We start from the raw sequence: 26,652 nt of genomic DNA, 5'->3' as shown, positions 1-26,652 counted from the left end.
TTCGATTATTCATCCTATGAATATCCATTTGCATGCTTCGAACATCTCCATGTTCCCTACCAATGAAACGTGGTACTCCGCATCGCAAATGCTAGTCTCAAACTCGAGCGATCCTTATCCTTATTATCGGACGGCTCAATCGACTAGGAACGGTTTTTAGAATATACAGTGACTATAAGATGTATTTCATGATAGACATCTCCATGTTCTACCACATCTTACATACACTATAGTATATTCAAGGTCTTTATCAAAACAACAATAGTATATCACAATATAACAATATGAAGTAATATAAAGTCATTGCCATAAAAGTGTAAATAATATTAAACAAAAGATTGTTTATACAAAGAGTCATCAAAGCCCATAGCCACACAGTTGGCTCACTGGGCACCCACTCTTACAATCTCCCACTTGCCCTATAGCCAACTAGTCATACTACGTAGACCCATTGCTTCGCGATGTTTGTCAAACAATGGTCCTGGCAAGGGCTTAGTAAGCGGATCAGCGATATTGTCTGCAGAGGCCACTCGTTCGACAATGATGTCTCCTCTTTCCACAATCTCCCGGATTATGTGGTATTTCCTCAGTACGTGTTTGGATCTTTGATGAGACCTTGGTTCCTTTGCTTGAGCAACGGCACCCGTGTTGTCACAGTACACCGGGACTGGACCAACAAATTCAGGAATAACGCCCAACTCTTGGACGAACTTCCTCATCCAAACGGCCTCTTTAGCAGCAGCTGATGCTGCAATGTATTCAGCCTCAGTGGTGGAATCCGCTGTGGTGTCCTGCTTGGAACTCTTCCAAGAGACAGCACCGCCATTGAGCATGAACACAAATCCAGAGGTTGACTTCGAGTCATCCACATCACTTTGGAAGCTAGAGTCGGTATAGCCTTCCAATTTGAGTTCTCGTCCTCCATAAACCATGAACATATTCTTAGTCCTTCGCAAGTACTTAAGAATGTCCTTCACGGCTTTCCAATGCATTGACCAGGATTAGACTGATATCTGCTCGTGACACTCAGAGCAAATGCTACATCCGGTCTGGTAGATATCATCCCATACATGATACTACCTATAGCTGACGCATATGGTACATGTGTCATATTCTCTATCTCTTCATCAGTCTTGGGACACATAGACTTGGATAGAGAAACTCCATGACACATGGGTAGATGTCCTCTTTTGGACCCATCCATTGAAAACCGTTTCAATATGGTATCGATGTAGGTTGATTGAGTGAGTCCTATCATTCTCTTAGACCTATCTCTATAGATCTGTATCCCAAGAATGTAGGATGCCTCTCCCAAATCCTTCATCGAAAATCTACCTGATAACCATATCTTTGTTGACTGCAACATCCCTACATCATTCCCAATGAGTAGGATGTCATCAACATAAAGTACTAAGAATGTCACCGCATCCTTAACTACTTTCTTGTACACGCAAGGTTCCTCCGGGTTCTTGATGAAACCAAAATCTTTAATTGTTTCATCAAATTTCTGGTTCCAACTTCTTGATGCTTGTTTTAGACCATAAATTGATCTCTGAAGCTTGCATACCTTATGCTCGCTTCCCATGGATGTGTACCCCTCAGGCTGCTTCATATAGATTTCTTCCTTAATGTCTCCATTAAGAAAAGCAGTCTTCACATCCATTTGCCATATCTCATAGTCATACCATGCAGCTATGGCAATAAGGATTCTTATGGACTTGAACATAGCAACTGGTGAAAAGGTTTCATCATAGTCAACTCCTTGCCTTTGAGTATAACCTTTCGCCACCAATCGCGCCTTGTAGGTCAATACCTTACCATCAGGCCCAAGCTTTCTCTTGTAGATCCATTTACACCCTATTGGAACAATTCCATCGGGAGGATCTACTAAAGACCAAACTTGGTTTGTATGCATCGAATCCAATTCTGACTGCATAGCTTCAAGCCATAAATTCGAATCCGCATCAGAAATTGCTTCCTTGAAGTTTCTTGGATCACATCCAATGTCGGGTTCATCTTGATCCCCTTCAAGAAGAAGACCATATCGAACTGGAGGTCTAGAAGTCCTTTCGGATCTTCTAGGTGCAGGCGTGTCCAGCAATGGTTCCTGAGGTGTAGGATCATTATTTTGTATTTCGGGTTCTTCTCGAACTTCTTCGAGTTCCATCATCTCGCCTTTCTTATCCAATAAGAACTCCTTCTCCAAGAAGGTGGCATTCCTAGAAACAAACACCTTTGTTTCAGCAGGATAATAGAAATAATATCCGATTGAATTCTTCGGATACCCTACAAAATAACATAAGCTGGATCGACTATCCAACTTATCTCCCACTGTCCGCTTCACGTAAGCAGGACATCCCCAAATCCTCAAGTACGAATACTTAGGAGCTTTGCCATTCCATAACTCGTATGGTGTTTTGTCCACTGCTTTAGTGTGGACGTTGTTCAACAACAATACCGCCGTTTCAAGCGCATAGCCCCAAAACGAAGGTGGAAGCTCAGTGAAGCTCATCATAGATCGAACCATGTCCAACAAAGTTCGATTACGACGCTCCGATACACCATTAAGCTGTGGTGTCATAGGAGGAGTCCACTGAGAGAGAATCCCATTCTCTTTCAGATAGTCCAAAAACTCGGTACTCAAGTATTCTCCACCTCGATCCGATCGAAGTGCTTTAATACTTTTACCTAGCTTGTTTTCTACTTCAGCCCTGAATTCTTTGAACTTTTCAAATGCTTCAGACTTATATTTCATTAAATATAAATACCCATACCTTGAATAATCATCAGTAAAGGTAATGAAGTAGGTGTGTCCATGTTGAGTCCCTACTCTAAATGGACCACAAACATCTGTATGGATCAAATCCAACAGATTCTGACTACGCTCAGGTTTCCCCTTAAAAGGAGATTTAGTCATTTTTCCTTTTAGGCAGGATTCACAAGTAGGTAGAGAATTAATATCAGACATATCAAACATGCCCTCTCCCACTAGCTTGTTCATCCTCCTTGAGGAAATATGACCTAGCCTAGCATGCCAAAGGTTTGCCGGGTTTTGACTATCGATTTTCCTTTTGTTTGTTGTCGCCGGTTTATCAACATAATTCACTGGAACGTCTTTTAGTTTTAAGTTGTATAGATCGTTTTCAAGTTGTCCATTTCCAATTAAACATTCATTCTTGTAAATATTGCAAATCCCATTCACAAAATTGCAAGAATAACCATCTCTATCAAGCATAGAAATAGAAATAATGTTTTTAATTAAATCTGGCACAAATAAAACATCTCTCAAAAAACTTAAAATTGTTCTGCAAAAATGTCTCCTATAGCTTTGGATTTATCTCTGGAACCATTCCCGAGCCTTGACTGGGTCTCATCCATCCTTAGCGTATTACTTCTTGTCATCATTTGCAACTCATTGCAAATATGAGATCTACATCTGGTATCCAATACCCAAGAAGTAGTATTAAGAAAAACATTTTAATGTAAAACATACCCTTTGCAGTTCGCAACTGCTTGAGGTATTCCTTGCAGTTATGTTTCCAATGACCGGGTTTCTTGCAGTGATGGCAAACTTGTTTAGACTTGTCCAATTTTGCATGTAACATTTGGCCTTGAGATCATGGTCCAACCATTTCTCTAGTTCGGCCAACCTTTCGGTAGTTACATCAGCCGGGGCTGTTTTCGGAGAATCCTTTTCTAACACTTTAGAAAATCTTTTCCGAACTTAGGACAATCTTAACTTATGGAATCATTCTGTATTGTTTGCGCCAATAAGTTTGTTTTGTTGGAGAATAGAAACATGTGGATTACTGAGATGAAACAGACAATTATCGATGATTGTTTAAGCAATTTACTAAGACATAAAATAGGCGAAATTTATTCTATGAATCTCACTCCCACTATTTTAACGATTTCACTACCCTCTAGTGAAAACGGGAAACTGTTTTCCTTAGTGAGAACATGGAGTCCAATTGACAAACTTATGGTCCCGAATAATATCAGCCAACCATAATTCTCAAAAGGTAGAGCCCAATTGCTTCCTAAGCAACCCCCATGTGTTTACCTCATGTCCAATAAGGGCCCAATAATATGACGCCGTTTAAAGTGACATGTCAAGATGACCCATCAATATTAAGTTGTGATGGACGGTCGCCATGTGGATCCCCCAATAATATGAGCCGATCCCATGGGAGTTCCACCCAACTTACAACATTTGTCGATCCAATGTACAGCTTTCCGACGGACGGGCCCCCCCAATAATATGAGCCGGACCGTATCCGCGGGTAGCATCACATACATTGACCGTTGATGGAAGGTGGGAACATTTAAACAAATTTAAATTTCCTTTATTTATCTTGATATAAATTTTAAATCATATTTAAAATGAGGGATTTTTAATTATAAAAATATTTGTCTCATCATATTTAATTTATTGCATGCTTGCCGGATTCACGCAATTATGTCTAAACATGCATACAATCATAATATCAAATATTATATAGGATGATCGATTCCATTTCTAATTGACCCGTGGTTTCCAATCACGGGTCTTAGTCCAATCCTAGGTGATATGCAGTATGCAATGCAATCCTATTACATGTGCTTCCAATTTACATTTTTTCAGTCTTTATTGTCTGCTGGGCCCACCGTCTTCAAATATTGATCTCCCACTAAATCTAATGTATTTACAATAAATAACAATGACAAGTAGGGGATACATTTTTAGGGGTGGGAACGGGCTATAAACCAAGCCCACTTTTATTACATATGACATTCATATCGGGCCATAAACCAGGCCCATTAATAAAACCAACAACAATAAAAACAAAATGTAAATTCCTAACATACACCTACAAAATTGGTCATGGCAATCGATCATCCTTATCCAATAACATTTAATTCAAAATTAATTTATTGGATAACATGCAGTGGCAATTCAAATTTAAACAAGATAAAATCATATTTTATATATAAAATCTCATTTCACATATAAAATCATATTTTATCTCTATATCAAATAAAATCATATTTTATCTATAAAATCCAATTTTACAAATAAAATCATATTTTACTCAATATATCATAAGATCATATCTTATCATCAATTATACCAAAATAATTGATTTCAAAATTCAATTTACGGATAAAACATTAAAATTTTCCAAAAATTCAAATTTATCCAAAATCAATTTTAAAATTTACGGACTCGAACAATTCGATCCGAAATCTCGTGAACCAATCAAAAACAATTTTTGACCGGACCAAAAATAAAATTTTAACATATTAAAATTAATTTTTAATAAAAATATAATTTTTCCCGCGGGCCGCCCGGGACACTCCCGGGCCGGCCCGTACCCGGGGCGCGGGCCGGGGGCAGCCCGGCTGCCCCCTTAGGGCAGCAACAATTGCTGCCCTGGCGGCGCCTGGCGCCGCCCCTGGGCGGCGCCGTGCGTCGCCCCTGGGCGGCCCTGCGCAGCGCCCAGCGCTGCGCTGGGCAGCGCACAGCGCTGCCCTGGGCGGCGCCGTGCGCCCCCTTTGGGCGGCGACGGTCGCCGCCCTGGGCGGCGCCGTGCGCCTCCCCCGGGGGCAGCGACCATCGCCGCCCCCTCCGGGCAGCGATCCAATCGCTGCCCGGGTTTTGCCCCGTAAAAAAAAAAAATTTATTTAAAAATATTTATTTTGTTTTCCAAAAACCGAGATTCAAAAATTTTGTACAATCGATTAATTTAATCGTTTGATCTGAGCAACCTGGCTCTGATACCACTGTTGGAAAAACTGGCGTTCAGATCAATCACGATTGATACCCGGTGCAGCGGAAGTTTAAAATTTTATCATGGAACAATTCCATGGTGTGGGTATCAACCGTTCAACGATTAAATTATAAGTGTGTGTAAAATTCAAATAACAATTAATTAAATTTTACCTTCAATCTCGAAGCGAGATTATTGGACACCAACAGAATTAATCTGCTCTTGTTGTCTCTCCCTGGAACCGATGAACTCCTTCAATCAGGTCCACGAATGGGGTTTAAATCCCTCTGATAGATTGCACTAGAAAATCTATCAGAAGTTTTCTGCGAAGAGATTAAACGAATCTGATTCGTTATTCCTGACTGCAATTAAAAATCACAGACCGGAATTTCTCAGACAGAGGGGGAGGGTTCGGCCGATTTCTTTTGAGAGGAGGCTAGGGTTTCGAAAATCCTGTCTCAAAAATTATGACCTGTTGTGTCTAATTTCTGTACTGCAATAACTTATTTATAATGCAGGCCACTAACACCTTAGGGCCCATTAGTCATAAGCTAGGGCCCGACAAGCAAAGCCCGCACGTTCAGAAATTAATATAAAATTCATCGTGACTCCGATTGATGAACCGATTTCACCAATGTGCACAGAAACCATTTCTGCACATTTTAAAGTCAAAATAAATTTTCCTGAATCCGAATTCAGTGGTTTCCAAAAATGTCCATCCCTATGTCATTTTAGGAAATCCTACTCCCTTACTCTTATTTAAGAAGTCCAACTCCTTAGTTCATTAAATTTAACTCTTTAAATTTAACTATCTCAACGGGGATTAAAACTCCATTACACTGTGTGACCCTCAAGGGTTCAGGGATACAGCTAGCCGTGGGCTCACAACTCCTTGTGACTCGGAACAACACTTTCCGACTTGCCCAACGAATCATGGTAAAGCGCCTAGCAACATCGCCCCATGATTCCCTAGGTATCACTGATAGTGCCTACAAGAACCATTAGATTTTGGTTAGCGTACAGTACGGTCCCTTCATCCATATATCCCGATCGAATCAACAACCATTGGTATATCGAGAGTCGCTCAAGATTCGATAACTATGCAATACATCTTGAAGATCAAATTAGTGACATCGCATGTGCTACTAAGAAACCATTTCTTAAATCACATCAAGTACTCTGGCCAGAGATTTGTCACACTAATATCTCCTCAGATCGCATAGGATATCCACACTCGTAAGTATGTGGTGAATCCTTGACAACAATGCATTGACTCCTATATGTGTCGTAACTGTACCCAATCTCGACACCTGATGACCCCCATAGAGTCGGTAAACGAGTCAAAGCACAACACTAGCATATAGAGTCTCCATGATGTTTCAAGTCGTAAGGACTAATGGTGTACAACCAAAACCGCGGACTTTATCCACTCGATAAGTGATAACCACTTGGAAAGTCCGGATAGGGTAGTTCGATTATTCATCCTATGAATATCCATTTGCATGCTTCGAACATCTCCATGTTCCCTACCAATGAAACGTGGTACTCCGCATCGCAAATGCTAGTCTCAAACTCGAGCGATCCTTATCCTTATTATCGGACGGCTCAATCGACTAGGAACGGTTTTTAGAATATACAGTGACTATAAGATGTATTTCATGATAGACATCTCCATGTTCTACCACATCTTACATACACTATAGTATATTCAAGGTCTTTATCAAAACAACAATAGTATATCACAATATAACAATATGAAGTAATATAAAGTCATTGCCATAAAAGTGTAAATAATATTAAACAAAAGATTGTTTATACAAAGAGTCATCAAAGCCCATAGCCACACAGTTGGCTCACTGGGCACCCACTCTTACACAGCTCTGGTAATTTGGTCATATCTGCAGAATTTCTGGCACAGCTGAGTATTTCGAGCATATTTTTCTCGTAAAACTCAAAATTGAGTGATTATTGATTCCAAGAAAAGCCAAGACAAAGGGCTACAACTTTTATGTTTATCAATTTGCCCAGAAATCAGTGAATCAAGAGTTTCATCAAGTGAACAGACCAGATCAATTGGACCATATAATACAATATCAATTGGCCAAGACCAGATCAGTTGGACCAAACCAAATTAATTGGACTAGACCAGATCAAAGTTGAATTATACCAGATCAAATTTCGACCAGACCAGATCAATCAAACCTGTAACACCCTAGATTTGACGACTGTCCTCACTGTATCAAGACGAGTCTTTCCAGCGTGATTATGTCCTCACTCACACGCCCCCTGAAAAACTTTTCAGGGGGTCACCCATCCTATAATTATCCCAAGTCAAGCACGCTTAACTTTGGAGTTCTTATGTGATGAGCTCCCGAAAAGAAGATGCACCTTCTTGATATGAGTAGTCCCTATCAAATCTTTTAAACCCTCCTCAACCGTGTAGTCCTATACCTACATAGTCTCAGAATCCCTCTCATTCCGACATGAGATCAGTTCATTCATGTCTCCCTCCGCCTAGAAGCCTGCCAGGAGCCGCTCATTATCCGTGCAACCTCTTGGCGCCGGCGATCACTCCCCGCCCTCTTATTATCCCCGGGCGTCACATGTGTAACGCCCCAGATTTGACGACTGTCCTCACTGTATCAAGACGAGTCTTTCCAGCGTGCTTATGTCCTCACTCACACGCCCCCTGAGAAACTTCTCAGGGGGTCACCCATCCCATAATTGCCCCAAGTCAAGCACGCTTAACTTTGGAGTTCTTATGTGATGAGCTCCCAAAAGAAGATGCACCTTCTTGATATGAGTAGTCCCTATCAAATCTTTTAAGCCCTCCTCAACCGTGTAGTCTCATACCTACACAGTCTCAAAATACCTCTCATTTCGACATGAGATTGGTTCATTCATGTCTCCCTCCGCCTAGAAGCCTGCCAGGAGCCGCTCATTGTCTGTGCAATCTTTTGGCACCGGCGATCACTCACCGCCCTCTTATTAGCCCCGGGAGTCACAAAACCAGTCCGATGAACAGTAAAATTGCAGTGACCCACACTTTGATCACCTACTAATAAAAAACTTAGGCAAGCAATTAAAAAATAAGTAATCTAGATCAAAGTAAATGCGGAAACTCAAAATAAATAACTTAATACCAGCATAGTAAAACCTAATGGCCGACCCTGCAATCCTGCCTTGGTCACCACCCATTAACCAGATCTCTAGGAGAACTACCTGCAACTGCCCCGTCAAATGGGGTGTCCAAAAACAGTACGAGGACGTGAGAATAAAACGCTCAGTATGAGATTATGAGTATATAATATTATATGTGCATGAATGAAAATGTGTGGGTACCAAGACTCGAGGTCAAGAACAAACTAGGGCCCTAGTAGATAGCACGATGTGTCGTCGCTTCAGTAAGTGACCTACATACCCAACTGATGGTGACCTACACAAGTCCATGTGTCCAACCATCCACTAACAAGATAGGGTAAACACCCTACTACAGGATATCACAAGGATACAAGCTCAAGATGATCATGCATGAAGCATAAGAACATGTCATAATATATGCAGATAAAATCATGCCATATAATCATGCAACACATAATACATGCATATTCAGTCAGGATATCTCGTACAGTACTTTCGTACCTTAATCTACTAGGCAATCCTAGAAGCATCCATCAAGGATTCCAAGTTTGTCAACAGCACTACAATTCATAATAACCATGCATCATCTAACATGCTCCAAAAGTATTAATTAAACTATATCATACTATCTATTTTCTATAAGTAGCTAGAGCTAGACCTTCATCCATCGTCAGCCCATTGATGTCGATTGCCCTAGAGCTTGGGCACAGCCTTGCTACGATCTCTGGACACCTCGCCAAAGCTCCGCTGCTTGGCAACTATTACGGACATTGTCCGCTAACTATAAAAATACTACTACATACTCCAACTCTTTATAAAAGAGTCCCGAAGCCATTAAAATCAAGTCATTACAGGAGAGGAGAGGTTTTGGAATTGGTGTGGAAATGAGCTCCTCGGAACCCATATTTATAGAGCATGATCGGATGCTCTGATCCGGGCATGCATGCCACGTTTTGTACGACTACGATCGAAAGCTCCGATCTGCACTTCGGAGGCTTTGATCTCCATGCATGCAACTACGTGTTCAAACCACCTTGACACCTATTTCTGGTTGAGTTAGGAAGCTCCAAAATGGATCCAAAGCTCCGATCGGTTCGGAAGTTCCGAACTGGTTTGGAAGCTCCGATCTGTTTACTTCTTTCGAACTGTTTTTGGGTGCTTCCGAACTGGTTTGGGACCCCCGGGGACCCTTCCTATCATTTTCGGACGTTTTGGATCTGATTCTCCACTTATTTTTACCAAATAATGATTCCTTAAACATTTTTGACACTTTTAAAATTATATTTCATTTTCTAACCTGTTTAAAATCACTTAATCCTGTAAAATGTAACGGTCTACTACATTCTCCCCCATTTAAGAGATTTCATCCTCGAAATCTTGTCTTAAGTACTAGTATGAATTTTAATTAAGAATTCACATATTCTTATTATCTCAAAACATTTTACAAGATACTTCACTGAATTCAAGGATCAAATGATCTTAGGATGCTTTGAACTCATCAAACTTTCTAATTCCCAAGTGGCTTTCTCAGTGTCTTAACACTACCACTGAACCACAAACAAAAGTAATAATCTTATTACACAATACTTTTTTCAAAATACAGGCATTACGTTCTGACTAATCATCAGTCTCTGAATGATGTAATCACATTGAAATAGTCCCCAAGACATGCTAGAAACTCCCTCAGAATCTTGAAACAAATCTGGGATCTCTATCACTGACAATGCTTATTGGCATGCCATGAAAATGCACAATCTCCTGAATGTACAAACGAACCATTTAGTCAAACTGAAATATAGGTTATATGGAAAGAAATGCGCTAACTTGGCAAGTCAATACATCAAACCCTGATAACATCATAATTCCTCGAGAATACTGGCAAATGGGTCACAAAGTCCATTAGCACTCACATTTTCACTCAGGAATCAGTAAACTATGATACAAACCTCCAGGTTGTCGATGTTCTGTCTTAATCTGTTGACACATTCAATAATCAGAATCATATTGATACACAATGCGCTTCATACCTTTCCACCAGAACCGAGTAAATAAATCCTTGTACATGTTTCAATAGTAACTTTATCCTTGAACACACTTACCTTATCAGTTCTAAAGTACCCCGGCTAATCTTGTCATTAGATAATACAATTAGCACAAAGTTCTTGTAATCATTCTAATTATTTGACTGAAAAAGTAATTACTGACTAAAAATCTGAGTTATGAAACTTCTACGAAAATCGCAATTAGTCATCAACTAACTCTGGATACGCATAATTACTTTAATTATCCTCTATCAGTATCAAATGAAAAGATAAGGTTCATCTATAATGTATCTATTATATGATCTAACATTGATCCTGACGTTCCACTGTTAAAAACATGATTGATAACTGTCAATCACAAATTTCTAATTCCCAAGTCACAACTCTTAGGAAAACTTTCTTAGAAATACCGGATTGAAATATTCTTATCACTGTAGACTAGATCCTTATTCAGCAAAAGGATACTACTACTCATATCAAAGAATGACTAATACTCTGTCAATTCTCTTGCACATGTGACAAAAATTTTGTCCACAATTCTTGATTTTCTGAACCCTCCAGGTTCTCATCTTGGCAATACCAATACTATTCTGTTGACTCAAAATTCGATTATTACAATCCCTAGTACTAATAATCCGGGTCGAATAATGAAATCTATATATTAACTTGAGATAACATCTGAAATGATGATACTGATTATCCTGTCATGGATGTAACGCCCCAAAATTATCTTAATGGACTTTATTTGAGATAATCAGAGATTTTAGAAGTCAAGGGCCGATTTGATTATGATCAGGGACTAGAATGCAATTTTTGGAATTTTTAGGGACTAAAATGCAATAAATGGATTTATTAGATATTTAAGCATGTATTTGACTCATTCTTCACTTCATCCCCTCCCTCCATCTCGCCTCCCACCATGGAAATTGCCCCTTTCATTTTCCAAGCTTTGGGATTTCCATTTTTGATCGATCCGTCCGATAGAATTGATTTCTAACTGGATATCTACGATCACAGCGACGAGTGCTCCGTTTGGAAGTAAGTTTATCTTATTTCTGAGAGGTTTGAATTTTTGGATGTCTTTAGAATTGATTTATATTCGGAGATGATGATTATGAGATAGCTATGATAGTATATCTAAGACGGTGTGAAGATCTAACGATGATTGGAATTGTTATGATTTTCTTAGTGATTTTCGAAATTTTTGCATTTGAGATGTGTAGGGATTAGATTGGAAATGATATGTATTGATTGAAATGAGTTTATTGGATTGTTGAATTGCTGTCAGCGTTTCCGGTTTGATCAGTTTATAGCCGTTATGCCGTCAGTTTGAGTTTTGGATATCGTTGCGATGTTTTGATCGTATCGAGTTTGATTGAGCTTTTGATGTCGATATTGATCCTTATGAATTCTTCTGATAGATTGAAGTGAAGTCAACAGAGTTGCGAGATAGCAGCTTTGGTCAGTTTGGAAGATTGAAGTCGGTACAGTATCGATTTTCTTATTAATCGATCGAAGAAGTTTGATTGAGTTTTGAATGAATTGATTGGATATTGATTATTATTCTTATTATTGATTTTCAGATTAAAGTACCTTCGAAGTGAATAAGGTAAAAGACGACTTAGATTTGAATGGAACTATTTGAAAGAGTGGGTGCCCGGTTAGCCAACTTGTGGCTAAGGGCTTTTGTGACTCTATGTATAAATAATCTTTTGTTTAATATAATTTATACTTTTATAATGGCATTGACTTTATCTTTCTTCATAATGTTAAATTATAATATACTATTGTTATTTTGATAAAGACCTTGAATATACTATAGTGTATGTAAGATGTGGTAGCACATAGGGATGGCTATCATGAAACACATCTTATAGTCACTGTATATTCTAAACAGTTTCTAGTCAATTGAGCCGTCCGCAAATAAGGATAAAGATCGCTCAAGATTGAGACTAGCATTTGCGATGCCGAGTACCACGTTTCATTGGTATGAAACATAGAGATGTTCAAAGCATACAAATGGATATTCATATGATGAATGATCGAACTACCCTATTCGGACTTTCCAAGTGGTTATCACTAATCGAGTGGATAAAGTCCGCGGTTTTTGTTGTACACCATTAGTCCTTATTACTTGAAACATCATTGAGACTCTATATGCTAGTACTGTACTTTGACTTGTTTACCAACTCTATTGGGGTCATCAGGTGTCGGGATTGGGTACAGTTACGACACATATAGGAGTCGATGCTTTGTTGTCAAGGATTCACCACATACTCGCGAGTGTGGATATCCTATGCGATCTGAGGAGATATTAGTGTGACGAATCTCTGGCCAGAGTACATGATGTGTTTTAGGTTACTTGGTGTTCCTAGTAACACATGCGATGTCACTAATAGATCTCCAAGATGTTATGCATAGTTATCGAATCTTGAACGACTCTCGATGCACCAATGGTTGTTGATTCGATCGGGATATTTGGTTGAAGGGACCGTACTGTACGCTAACCAAAATCTACTGGTTCTTGCAGGAACTATCAGTAATACCTAGGTAATCATGGGGCGATGTTGCTAGGCGCTCTTACCATGATTCGATGTGTAATTCGGAAATTGTTGTTCCGACTCACAAGGAGTTGTGAGCCCACGGTTAGCTGTATTCCTGAACCATTGAGGGTTACACAAGTAATGAATTATTAAAACCCGTAGAGATAGTTAAATTTAAAGAGTTAAATTTAATGAAAGAGAAGTTGGACTTTTTAATTAAAAGGGAGTGGGATTTTCTAAAATGACATAGGGATGGGCATTTTTGGAAATCACTGAATTCGGATTCAGAAAAATTATCTTGACTTTAAAAGATGCAGAAATGATTTCTGTGCACATTAGTAAAATCAGTTTATCAATCGGAGTCACGATGAATTTTATATTAATTTCTAGAACAACGGGCTTGGCTTGTTGGGCTTAAGTTATGGATTGTGGGCCCTAAGGAGTTAGAGTCCTAATGCAATTATAACTTAATCTAGTCTAAAAATTATCTATAAATATATGTACTGTGTTCGAAAATTACACAAGATTTCAGTCTAGCAATTTTCGAAAATCAGTCTATATTATTCAAGAGGTTTTTCGAAAATTCCTCTGTCCCTTTTGGAGAAAATTCGACTTGTGATTTTTGTGAAAAATTACAAATCGAATTAATAGATCATATCTGTTTATTCTCTACGTAAAACTTCTGATTGATTTCTAGTGCAGTCAATCAGAGGGTTTCTGTTTTTCATTCGTGGACCTAATTCCGGAGTTAGATCGTGACTGTCATCGGTTCCCGGGATTTACAAGAAGATCAGATTAAATTTTGTTGGAGTCCACGATCAAGCCTTTGCTTGACGAGGTAAAAATTTAACTGTGTTTTTATTTTTACTTGAACAAATTTAATCGTAAAAGTTTTGATACCCATATATGGAATCGTTCCATATAATAAAATAAAATTTTAAACTTCCGCTGCACCGGGTATCAATTCTTAATTGATCTGAACACATTTTCCAACAGTGGTATCAGAGCCAGGTTGCTCAGATCAAACGATTAAATTAATCGATTGTACAAAATTTTTAAGCCTCGATTTTTTGAAACAAAACGAAAATTTTAAAATTGAATTTTTAATGGGCAAATCGGGTAGCGAGCGTCGCTGCCCAAGGGCAGCGATTGGATCGCTGCCCTGCCCGGGTCCCTCTTTGGGGCGCGGGCTGCCCGGGAAAAAATATTTTTAATTTTTAATTAAAATTTTAATTTTTTTGAAATTCTAGTTTTTGATCCGATCGAAAATTGTTTTTGATTGGTTCACGAGGCATCGGATCGAATTGTTCGAGTCCGAAAATTTTAAAATTGATTTTTGGATAAATTTGAATTTTTGGAAAATTTATAAATTTTATCCGTTAAATTAAATTTTATAAAATTAATTATTTTGGTACAATTGAAGATAAGATATGATCTTATGGTTGGATAAGATAAAATATGATTTTATCTTTTAAATTATGATGCCTTTGTATGTTTATCCAATTATTTAATTATTGAATTAATTATTGGATAAAGGATGATCGATTGCCATGACCAATGTTTTAGGTGTATGTTAGATAATTTACATTTGTCTTATTGTTGTTGGATTTTATTAATGGGCTTGGTTTATAGCCCAATATGATTGTCATATGTAATAAAAGTGGGCCTGGTTTATGGCCCGTTCCCACCCCTAAAAATGTATCCCATATTTGTCATCGAAATTTATTGTAAATTTATTAGACTTAGTGGGAGACAAAGATTTGAAAAAATGGTGGGCCCAGCAGACAATGAAGACCGAAGAAATGTAAATTGGAAGCTCAATGTAATAGGATTGCATTGCATACTTGCATATCACCTAGTATTGGACTTAGACTCATGATTGGCAACCACGGGTCGATTAGTTAATGGGATCGATAATCCTTAAATAATATATGATATTATTGATGTATGCATGTTTAGACTAAATTGTATGAATCCCGCAAGCATACATAAATTGCATGATGAGACAAATTTTCAAAATTAAAAATCCCTCATTTTAAATATGATTTAAAATTGATATCAAGATTAATAAAAAAGGGAATTTAAATATTGTTTAAATATTTCTACCTTCCATCAACGATCAATGTATGAGATGCTACCCGCGGATACGGTCCGGCTCATATTATTGGGGGGGCCGTTCATCGGAAAGCTGTACATTGGATCGACACATGTTGTAAGTTGGGTGGAACTCCCATGGGATTGGCTCATATTACTAGGGATCCACATGGCGACCGTCCATCACAACTTAATATTGATGGGTTATCTTGACATGTCACAATAAAAAGCGTCATATTATTGGGCCCTTATTGGACATGAGGTAAAAAAATGGGGGTTACTTTGGAAGTAATTGGGCTCTACCTTTTGAAAATTATGGTTGGCTGATATTATTCGGGATCATGATTTGTCAATTGGACTCCATGTTCTCACTAAGGAAAACAGTTTTCCGTTTTCACTAGAGGGTAGTGAAATCGTTAAAATAGTGGGAGTGTAATTCATAAAATTAAAATTCGCCATATTTTATGTCTTAGTAAATTAATTAAACAATCATTGATTATTGTCTGTTTCCTTTTCAGTATACTATTACAATGACTTCTCGCAATCCACTGTTTTCAATTCTCGAACAAAACAAATTGACTGGCGCAAACTATACGGAATGGTTCCGTAAGTTGAAAATTATTCTTACTTCGGAAAAAGCTTTCTACGTGTTAGAGAAGCCGCCTCTGAAGGAAGCCCCGACTAATACAAGTCCGGAAGAGTTGGCCAAACTTGATTTATGGTGGGACCATGATATCAAGGCCAAATGCTACATGCAGGCTTCGATGTCTGATGAGCTTCAAAGGATATTCGAGGATGCCGTGAATGCTGCTGACATTCACAAGAACCTCAAGGAACTCTTTGGAGCTCAGTCAAGGTCGGAGAGGTATGCCACCGTCAGAGAGCTCATGACGAGCCGCATGCGAGATGGGACTTCGGTCCGTGAGCATGGGGTGCGCATGATTGGGCTCATTGAAAAGTTGGTAACACTCGACTTGACTTTGGAGCATGAACTTAGCGCGGACTTATTGCTTCTATCACTTCCTTCATCGTTTGACGGTTTTGTGATGAACTTCAATATGAACAAGATAGAGGCCACCCTTGAAGAGATGGTCAATATGCTTGTCACATATGAAGCCACACTAAAGAAGGATAAATCGGTACTCTTGTTTGGCTCCTCTTCTAACTCTAAGAAAGGACCAAGTGGAAAGGGTAAGAAACGTTTTGCCCCGCCCAAGAAGATTGTACCAAATAAAAAGGGAAAGGCCAAGGCTTCAATTGGGATAAAAGATGAAAACGTTTGCCATTACTGCAAGAAACCCGGTCATTGGAAACGTAACTGCAAGGAATACCTCGAACAGTTGTGAACTGCAAAGGGTATGTTTTACATTGAAATAAATGTTTCGCTTAATACTTTATCTTGGGTATTGGATACCGGATGTGGATCTCACATTTGCAATGATTTGCAGGTGATGACAAGAAGTCGTAAGCTAAGGATGGGTGAGACCCAGCTAAGGCTCAGGAATGGTTCTAGAGTCAAAGCCAAAGCTATAGGAGACATTTATTTAGTTTTGCAGAACAATTTTAAGTTATTTTTGAGAGATGTTTTATATGTTCCGGATTTGGTCAAAAACATTATATCTATTTCTATGCTTGATAGAGATGGTTTTTCTTGCAATTTTGTGAATGAGATTTGCAATATTTACAAGAATGAATGTTTGATTGGAAATGGACAACTTGAAAACGATCTATATAGCTTAAAATTAAAAGACGTTCCAATTAATTATATTGATAAACCGGTAACGTTAACAACAATTAAAAGGAAAAACGATAGTCAAAACCCGACAAACCTTTGGCATGCTAGGCTAGGTCATATTTCCTCAAGGAGGATGAACAAGCTAGTGGGAGAGGGCATGTTTGATATGTCTGATATTAACTCTCTACCTACTTGTGAGTCCTGCCTAAAGGGAAAAATGACTAAATCTCCTTTCAAAGGGAAACCTGAGCGTAGTCAAAATCTGTTGGATTTGATCCATACAGATGTTTGCGGTCCATTTAGGATTGATACTAAATGTGGCAACACCTACTTCATTACCTTTACTGATGATCATTCTAGGTATGGGTATTTATATTTAATGAAATATAAGTCTGAAGCATTTGAAAGGTTCAAAGAATTCAAGGCTGAAGTAGAAAACAAACTAGGTAAAAGTATTAAGGCACTTCGATCGGATTGAGGTGGAGAATACTTAAGTACCGAGTTTTTGGACTATCTAAAAGAGAATGAGATTCTCTCTCAGTGGACTCCTCCTATGACACCTCAGCTGAATGGTGTTTCGGAGCGTCGCAATCGAAATTTGTTGGACATGGTTCGATCCATGATGAGCTTCACTGAGCTCCCACCTTCGTTTTGGGGCTACGCGCTTGAAACAACGGTATTGTTGTTGAACAACGTCCACACTAAAGCAGTGGACAAAACACCATACGAGTTATGGAATGGCAAAGCTCCTAAGTATTCGTACTTGAGGATTTGGGGATGTCCTGCTTACGTGAAGCAGACAGTGGGAGATAAGTTGGATAGTCGATCCACCTTATGTTATTTTGTAGGGTATCCGAAGAATTCAATCGGATATTATTTCTATCATCCTGCTGAAACAAAAATGTTTGTTTCAAGGAATGCCACCTTCTTGGAGAAGGAGTTCTTATTGGATAAGAAAGGCAAGATGATGGAACTCGAAGAAATTCGAGAAGAACCCGAGATACAAATAGCGATCCTACACCTCAAGAATCATCACAAGACACGCCTATTACTAGGAGATCCGAGAGGACTTCTAGGCCTCCTATTAGATATGGTCTTCTTCTTGAAGGGGATCAAAGTGAACCCGACATTGGATGTGATCCAAGAAACTTCAAGGAAGCAATTTCTGATGCGGATTCGAATTTATGGCTTGAAGCTATGCAATCGGAAATAGACTCGATGCATTCTAACCAAGTTTGGTCTTTAGTAGATCCTCCTGATGGAATTGTTCCAATTGGGTGAAAATGGATCTACAAGAGAAAGCTTGGGCCTGATGGAAAGGTATTGACCTACAAGGCACGATTGGTGGCAAAAGGTTATACTCAAAGACAAGGAGTTGACTATGATGAAACCTTTTCACCAGTCGCAATGTTCAAGTCCATAAGAATCCTTATTGTCATAGCAGCATGGTATGACTATGAGATATGGCAAATGGATGTAAAGACTGCATTTCTTAATGGAAACATTAAGGAAGAGATCTATATGATGCAGCCTGAGGGATACACATCCATGGGAAGCGAGCATAAGGTATGCAAGCTTTAGAGATGAATCTATGGTCTCAAACAAGCATCAAGAAGTTGGTACCAGAAATTTGATGAAACGATAAAGGATTTTGATTTTATCAAGAACCCGGAGGAACCATGCGTGTACAAGAAAGTAGTTAAGAATGCGGTAACATTCTTAGTACTTTATGTTGATGACATCCTACTCATGGGAAATGATGTAGGGATGTTGCAGTCAACAAAGATATGGTTATCAGGTAGATTCTCGATGAAGGATTTAGGTGAGGCATCTTATATTCTAGGAATTCAGATCTATAGAGATAGATCTAAAAGAATGATAGGACTCACTCAATCAACCTACATCGACACCATATTGAAAAGGTTTTCAATGGATGGGTCCAAGAGAGGACATCTACCTATGTGTTATGGAGTTTCTCTATCCAAGTCTATGTGTCCCAAGACTGACGAAAAGATAGAGAAGATGACACACGTGCCATATGCGTCAGCCATAGGTAGTATCATGTATGGGATGATATCTACCAGACCGGATGTGGTCTATGCTCTGAGCGTCACGAGCAGATACCAAGCCAATCCCGGTCAAATGCATTGGAAAGCCGTGAAGGATATTCTTAAATACTTGCGAAGGACTAAGAATTTATTCATGGTTTATGAAGGGAGAGAATTGAAGTTGGAAGGCTATACCGACTCTAGCTTCCAATGTGACGTGGATGACTAGAAATCAACCTCTGGATTTGTATTCGTGCTCAATGGCGGTGCTGTCTCTTGGAAGAGTTTCAAGCAGGACACCACAGCGGATTCCACCACTGAGGCAGAATACATTGCAGCATCAGCTGGTGCTAAAGAGGCGTTTTGGATAAGGAAATTCATCCAAGAGTTGGGTGTAATTCCTGAAGCTGTTGGTCCAGTCCCGGTGTACTGTGACAACACGGGTGCCATTGCTCAGGCAAAGGAACCAAGGTCTCATCAGAAGTCCAAACACGTACTGAGGAAATACCACATCATCCGGGAGATCGTGGAAAGAGGAGACATCAGTGTCGAGAGAGTGGCCTCTACAGACAATATCGCTGATCCGCTTACTAAGCCCTTGCCAGGACCATTGTTTGACAAACATCGCGAAGCAATGAGATTGCGTAGTATGACTAGTTGGCTTTAGGGCAAGTGGGAGATTGAAAGAGTGGGTGCCCGGTTAGCCAACTTGTGGCTAAGGGCTTTTGTGACTCTATGTATAAACAATCTTTTGTTTAATATAATTTACACTTTTATAATGACATTGACTTTATCTTTCTTCATAATGTTATATTATAATATACTATTGTTGTTTTGATAAAGACCTTGAATATACTATAGTGTATGTAAGATGTGGTAGCACACGGGGATGACTATCATGAAACACATCTTATAGTCACTGTATATTCTAAACAGTTCCTAGTCAATTGAGCCGTCCGCAAATAAGGATAAGGATCGCTCAAGATTGAGACTAGCATTTGCGATGCCGAGTACCACGTTTCATTGGTATGGAACATAGAGATGTTCAAAACATACAAATGGATATTCATATGATGAATGATCGAACTATCCTATTCGGACTTTCCAAGTGGTTATCACTTATCGAGTGGATAAAGTCCGCAGTTTTTGTTGTACACCACTAGTCCTTATTACTTGAAACATCATTGAGACTCTATATGCTAGTACTGTACTTTGACTCGTTTACCGACTCTATTAGGGTCATCAGGTGTCGGGATTTGGTACAGTTACGACACATATAGGAGTCGATGTTTTGTTGTCAAGGATTCACAACATACTCGCGAGTGTGGATATCCTATGCGATCTGAGGAGATATTAGTGTGACGAATCTCTGGCCAGAGTACATGATGTGTTTTAGGTTACTTGGTGTTCCTAGTAACACATGCAATGTCACTAATAGATCTCCAAGATGTTATGCATAGTTATCGAATCTTGAACGACTCTCGATGCACCAATGGTTGTTGATTCGATCGGGATATTTGGTTGAAGGGACCGTACTGTACGCTAACCAAAATCTACTGGTTCTTGCAGGAACTATCAGTAATACCTAGGGAATCATGGGGCGATGTTGCTAGGCGCTCTTACCATGATTCGATGGGTAAGTCGGAAATTGTTGTTCCGAGTCACAAGGAGTTGTGAGCCTACAACTAGCTGTATTCCTGAACCATTGAGGGTTACACAAGTAATGGATTACTAAAACCCCGTAGAGATAGTTAAATTTAAAGAGTTAAATTTAATGAAAGAGAAGTTGGACTTCTTAATTAAAAGGGAGTGGGATTTCCTAAAATGACATAGGGATGGGCATTTTTGGAAATCACTGAATTCGGATTCAGAAAAATTATCTTGACTTTAAAAGATGCAGAAATGATTTCTGTGCACATTGGTAAAATCAGTTTATCAATCGGAGTCACGATGAATTTTATATTAATTTCTAGAACAACGGGCTTGGCTTGTTGGGCATAAGTTATGGATTGTGGGCCCTAAGGAGTTAGAGTCTTAATGCAATTATAACTTAATCTAGTCTAGAAATTATCTATAAATATATGTACTGTGTTCAAAATTTACACAAGATTTCAGTTTAGCAATTTTCGAAAATCAGTCTATATTATTCAAGAGGTTTTTCGAAAATTCCTCTGTCCCTTTTGGAGAAAATTCGACTTGTGATTTTTGTGAAAAATTACTAATCGAATTAACATATCATATCTGTGTATTCTCTACGTAAAACTTCTGATTGATTTCTAGTGCAGTCAATCAGAGGGTTTCTGTTTTTCATTCGTGGACCTAATTCCGGAGTTAGATCGTGACTGTCATCGGTTCCCGGGATTTACAAGAAGATCAGATTAAATTCTGTTGGAGTCCACGATCAAGCCTTTTCTTGATGATGTAAAAATTTAACTGTGTTTTTATTTTTACTTGAACAAATTTAATCGTAAAAGTTTTGATACCCATATATGGAATCGTTCCATATAATAAAATAAAATTTTAAACTTCCGCTGCACCGGGTATCAATTCTTAATTGATCTGAACACGTTTTCCAACACTATTAACTCGAATAGGACTTGATTCGAGTGTTCCGAATAAATCACATACTTGCATGATTGAATGCTTATTTGAAATCATGATTGAATGTTTATTTGAAATCATGATTGAATGATTATTTGAATTGATGAATGAAATCATGATAGAATGCTCAATTGAATTGATGATTGAAATGATATTTAAATGCATGAGATGACATATGCATTCATATCGAGCCGATTGATTATTCATTTTGAATTATATGTTCTGGTGATTATAGTTGAGTGGCCTTGTAGGCGAATTACTACATGTGCGGAAATAGCTCTCTATAATGCTCCGGAGTCTAGAGGATTAAAATATTCCTCGTCCACCTCGAGAGGAGTGTCGGTGCGATTATAGGTTGTTTTAACCTCGGGATCCCAAACCGAAGAAAGAAAGAATAGAAGAATTCCATTTGATTATCTGAGTCTGATAATCCAGAAGTTTTAAAGAAATGCATATCATTTTAATTCAGTACTTGAATGAATTACTTGATTTGATCTTGATGTGATAGATATTTGGAAGTTGATACATGTCATGACATGGTGTGTTTATTTGATATGCATGATAGTCTCTTTTACTGGAAATATCAATTCTCACCGGATTATCCGATTGTTGTCTTTGTTTGTATGTGTACTTGGCAATAGGTGGGGCAGGATCGAGTCAGAGATGACAGGGATAGAACGAGAATGAAGATTAGAAGTGAGACTTCGAATTAGAATTGGAAATACATGTCAATCTAGTTTATGTTTTGAAATCATGTTAGAATTCGAATGTGTTGTATTTGATTTTGAAGTATTGAATATTAGAATCGATTATGAATGATGAATATTGAAGTTTGTATGTTGATTGCATGTTGTTGAATTCAGAATTGAGCATGTTAGATTGATATTAGATTGTGTTGAATTGTTTATTTTGAGATTGGAAGCATGTTCAGTTTTCTGGAAAAATTCTGTTTCCCAGGGTGCGCTCGATCCTATGAAATGCTGGGATCGAGCGCAGCCCCTGAAAATATTGAGGCAGTAGACTCAGCATTTTGGTGCGCTCGATCCTGGGTTTTTGTAGGATCGAGCGCGGCTCATATTATTTTCTTGGCAGAGAGTTTTAAAATATGGTGCGCTCGATCCTGGACTTTTATAGGATCGAGCGCAGCACTGTTCATCAGAAAAATAATAATTTTTTTTGTTATTTATTTAATGTCTTATCTTTTGGCCTTTGATTGATTATCGATAGTACTAACTCTTGATTAGATGATTAGAATCGGGGTCTCACATTAAGTGGTATCAGAGCAATAAGTTTCTGGATTTTATTTCTAGAAGTGAGCGGGGTAGATCAAGTCCGCTTGAATTTAATTTCTCGCATGTGATTGATTAATTCTATGATTGAAGAATATGCGAGCATGCTTTATGATTGAGAATTATTTGAATTACTTGGATATGTGATTTAAATTTTAAAGCATGAATTAATTGAGATACGAACTGTTTCGGGTTACTGGTTACATTGGATACTCTTGAGATCGAATGAGTATTTCGAGCTGAGGTTGTTGGACACCGGATAGATGTATTTGAGATGTTGTGTCCTAATCCTCTTGAATAATATTTTCTACTCGGCAAGTTTTGAACATGATTCAACTAGTAGCGAACCCGATTGTACATAATTGTTCTGTGACTGAACTGATGGATGTCACTCCGAACTGATGGGAGAATTACTTATGAGATTTCAGTATTTTAACCCTTAACTCTGAGGAGTTCTGAGAATGCGTTTGGGTGTGAAAGCTGATTAGAAGAGATCGATCAGTTGTTTGATTCTCTAGACTTCACCGACGAACAACGGATTCGGTTAATTGGGTACCAACTGCAAGGCATTGCAAAAAGTTGGAGGTTATCGAAGAAGAAAGCCTTAGGGAACAAGGTTTGGTCATGTTGTGGAGTTGTTTAATCCGAGTTTATGCAATAGACTTTAGTACTTGCTCTTATCGAGGATTCACAGACTCTAACTGCTCATGACGATGACGAAGCAGGGCAACCGAAGTTGATTTCAGACAGTTGCCAGATTCACATATGAGACGATAGATGAATGGATTTCCTCCGGTAAGAATTCCTGAATTAAGAATTCATTTCTTATTGTTTGTTGATTACCGTTTGTTACAGAAAGGTACGGAGGAATGTTTGATGTATGTTGATGATGTCTTCAATTAGCCCGTGTTGGTTGATTTAACAGAGATGTTAAGTTTGCTGATGTTGTTCTAGATGAGATTCCAGATTTGCCTCCGAGTCGAGAGGATGAGTTTAGCATTAATTTTAGATCAGACATCATCGACTGATAATTTGAAGGGAAGAGGTTTCAGAGATCGAATTCGGAATGAGGTACGACCGATTTGAATTTTTATCGTACAGATTGAATTGGAATTGCATCTGCAATGTTTATGAGTCCTTTGAACCGAATCTTTCAGAGATTTGTAGATGAGTTCTTGATTATTTTTATCGATGAATCTCTTATCCTTCGAAGATCTGTATTGATCTTTCAGATTCTTTAAGTATTGTTTGCAGATTTTCATGTCGATCAATTATGCTATTCTTTTGACGTCTGAATCTTGTGAAACCGAGTTGTATTTTCCTCGATCTTTTATCTAGGAAGATGGAATTTTATTGAATACCTCAAGACTAGAGCTGTTATGAATTGATCTGGATCGACGTCCTTATCTGAATTTGAAGATTTTTGGATTTAGCGAATTCTATCACGAATCCTTTGAAGAATTCTTATTGTTGAGAAGACGATTACTCAGAAAATTATGTTCTTCTGTTTAGTTTGTATCTTTGAGACCAGTTTTTATTGAATTGAAGGAGAGATTGATCAGCACATCAGTATTATTGACTTCTTCGGTATTGATGACCTTTCGGTGCTTTGCACTCCTTCTTATTGAGAGTTGAGACTTATTCTTGTTCAGAAGAACTCCTTGTTATCTTGAGCATCGAAGAAGTTGAAGACGCTCGAGATGCAATGTTAGTTTCTGATTTGAGTCTCACAGAGATCTTCTTGCTTGGAAGATCTAGCATCTTTTTTTTTGCTTGGAATATTTCAGTAATCTGTTCTGATCTTGGAAGATAGAAGTTTTGATTGTCGCAGTCCGAACTGATTATGAGTTGGGAAAGAGAGTTATAGAGGACGATTAATCTGACTGCGAATTCTATTGTTATCCAGAGAACTGATTGTAACATCTAAGATTTTAAGCTGAATGATCTGATCTTATTTATCTACTTCAGTTGTCCTCTTTGATAGGTGATTGCTGCACTTCTGATAGAGTCTGGAACAGATGGAACGTTTATCTTGACTCCTTCATTTGAATTCAAACCAGAGTTGATTGAGAAGATTGAGAACGCTTTGGAATCTGATTCGACCTTTCAGAATCCGATGAAGATAGATCAGATCTGAGTATAATCTGAGTTTCAGGTTTATATTGATGCCTTATTAGCAAATAACTTTTGTTGTGCCAGATGTTTCGGTTTTAGACAGAGTATCAGGAGATTGGCACTTTGAAGTTTATTCAGAGTTCTTCCAGATGATCGGAAGATGTTTGATGAATTGAGGAATCAGATCGAATAGAGGATGATGAAGTATGAAGTTCAAAGTATGGCTTCTGATATTTTGAACTGTCAGCAGTCAGAGAGAGAACAATCCAAATTTCTGTTGTACAGTCTATTCTGATTCAGAATGGAATTGGGATCACAATTCGATGATTTTTGTAGCAAGGCTACTTTGTGAGTCCAGATGAGATGTCATCTGAGTATCGTTGAACGAGTGATGGAATCCCCCGTTAAGAATTCTCGATTCTAAGAATTCTTGATTTATTCTGTTGAATGACTATTGTTACAGAATAATATGAATGAACTCTCGAAGCTTTACAGTTGATGTATTGGATTGTAACCTGAACTAGTTGATGTGCCAGTGGTTATTGAACGACTGAAGTTGTTCGGAATGAACTTCTAGATTGGTCCTGATTGTCAGAACGAGTTCGACACTGAACGGGGATCCGAATTTTATCTTTAGGAAGTTCGTGAAGAGAACTTTCTCAGAATCATTTTTGAATTGAGGTATGGCCGTTTTGAACTTTTGACAGGCCATTTGATTTGACGAATACTCCTGTATTGTTGAAGAATTTTCTGTTGACCGAATCTCTCAGAAGTATTAGTTGAAATTAGGAATTCTTATTGATGAATTTCTTGTTTTCTGGTTATGATAATTGTACTGATCGTACAGAGCTTTCGACAATCTTTTCAGAATTGTACGCCGATCAGTTGTATACTAATCTCGATGTTTGAATTTCTGATCGGACCGAATAAATTTCTTCGATCGTATTATCTGATGATGGAATTTTTGATTATCCGCTCTTTTGTATTCTAAGTTTCAGTACTGACGATCTTGCAGTACTTGGTTTTCTTCTTATTGAGATTTCTGATTTGAATCTTTTTAACTGAAGGAGTGAATGCAGCAACTGATGTTTCAAACCGAAGAATTTATCCTTATTTTATCGGCAGTTTGATTTTGATTGATTGATTGATGGAATCCATTACAGTTTTCTGTACAGAATGATTTTGATGAAGAAGAGAGAATTGATATCTTGTCAGAGGATGGCAGATGTCATGAATTGCCTAAGTCTGTCAGTTTAGGCAGAGATCCTTGAAGTAATTGTTCTTTTGGCATAGA

Source organism: Henckelia pumila, chromosome 1 (genome assembly GCF_033568475.1).
Source record: "Henckelia pumila isolate YLH828 chromosome 1, ASM3356847v2, whole genome shotgun sequence".
NCBI lineage: Eukaryota > Viridiplantae > Streptophyta > Magnoliopsida > Lamiales > Gesneriaceae > Henckelia > Henckelia pumila.
The sequence above is the reverse complement of the archived record's forward strand: the minus strand, read 5'-3'. Positions refer to the sequence as shown.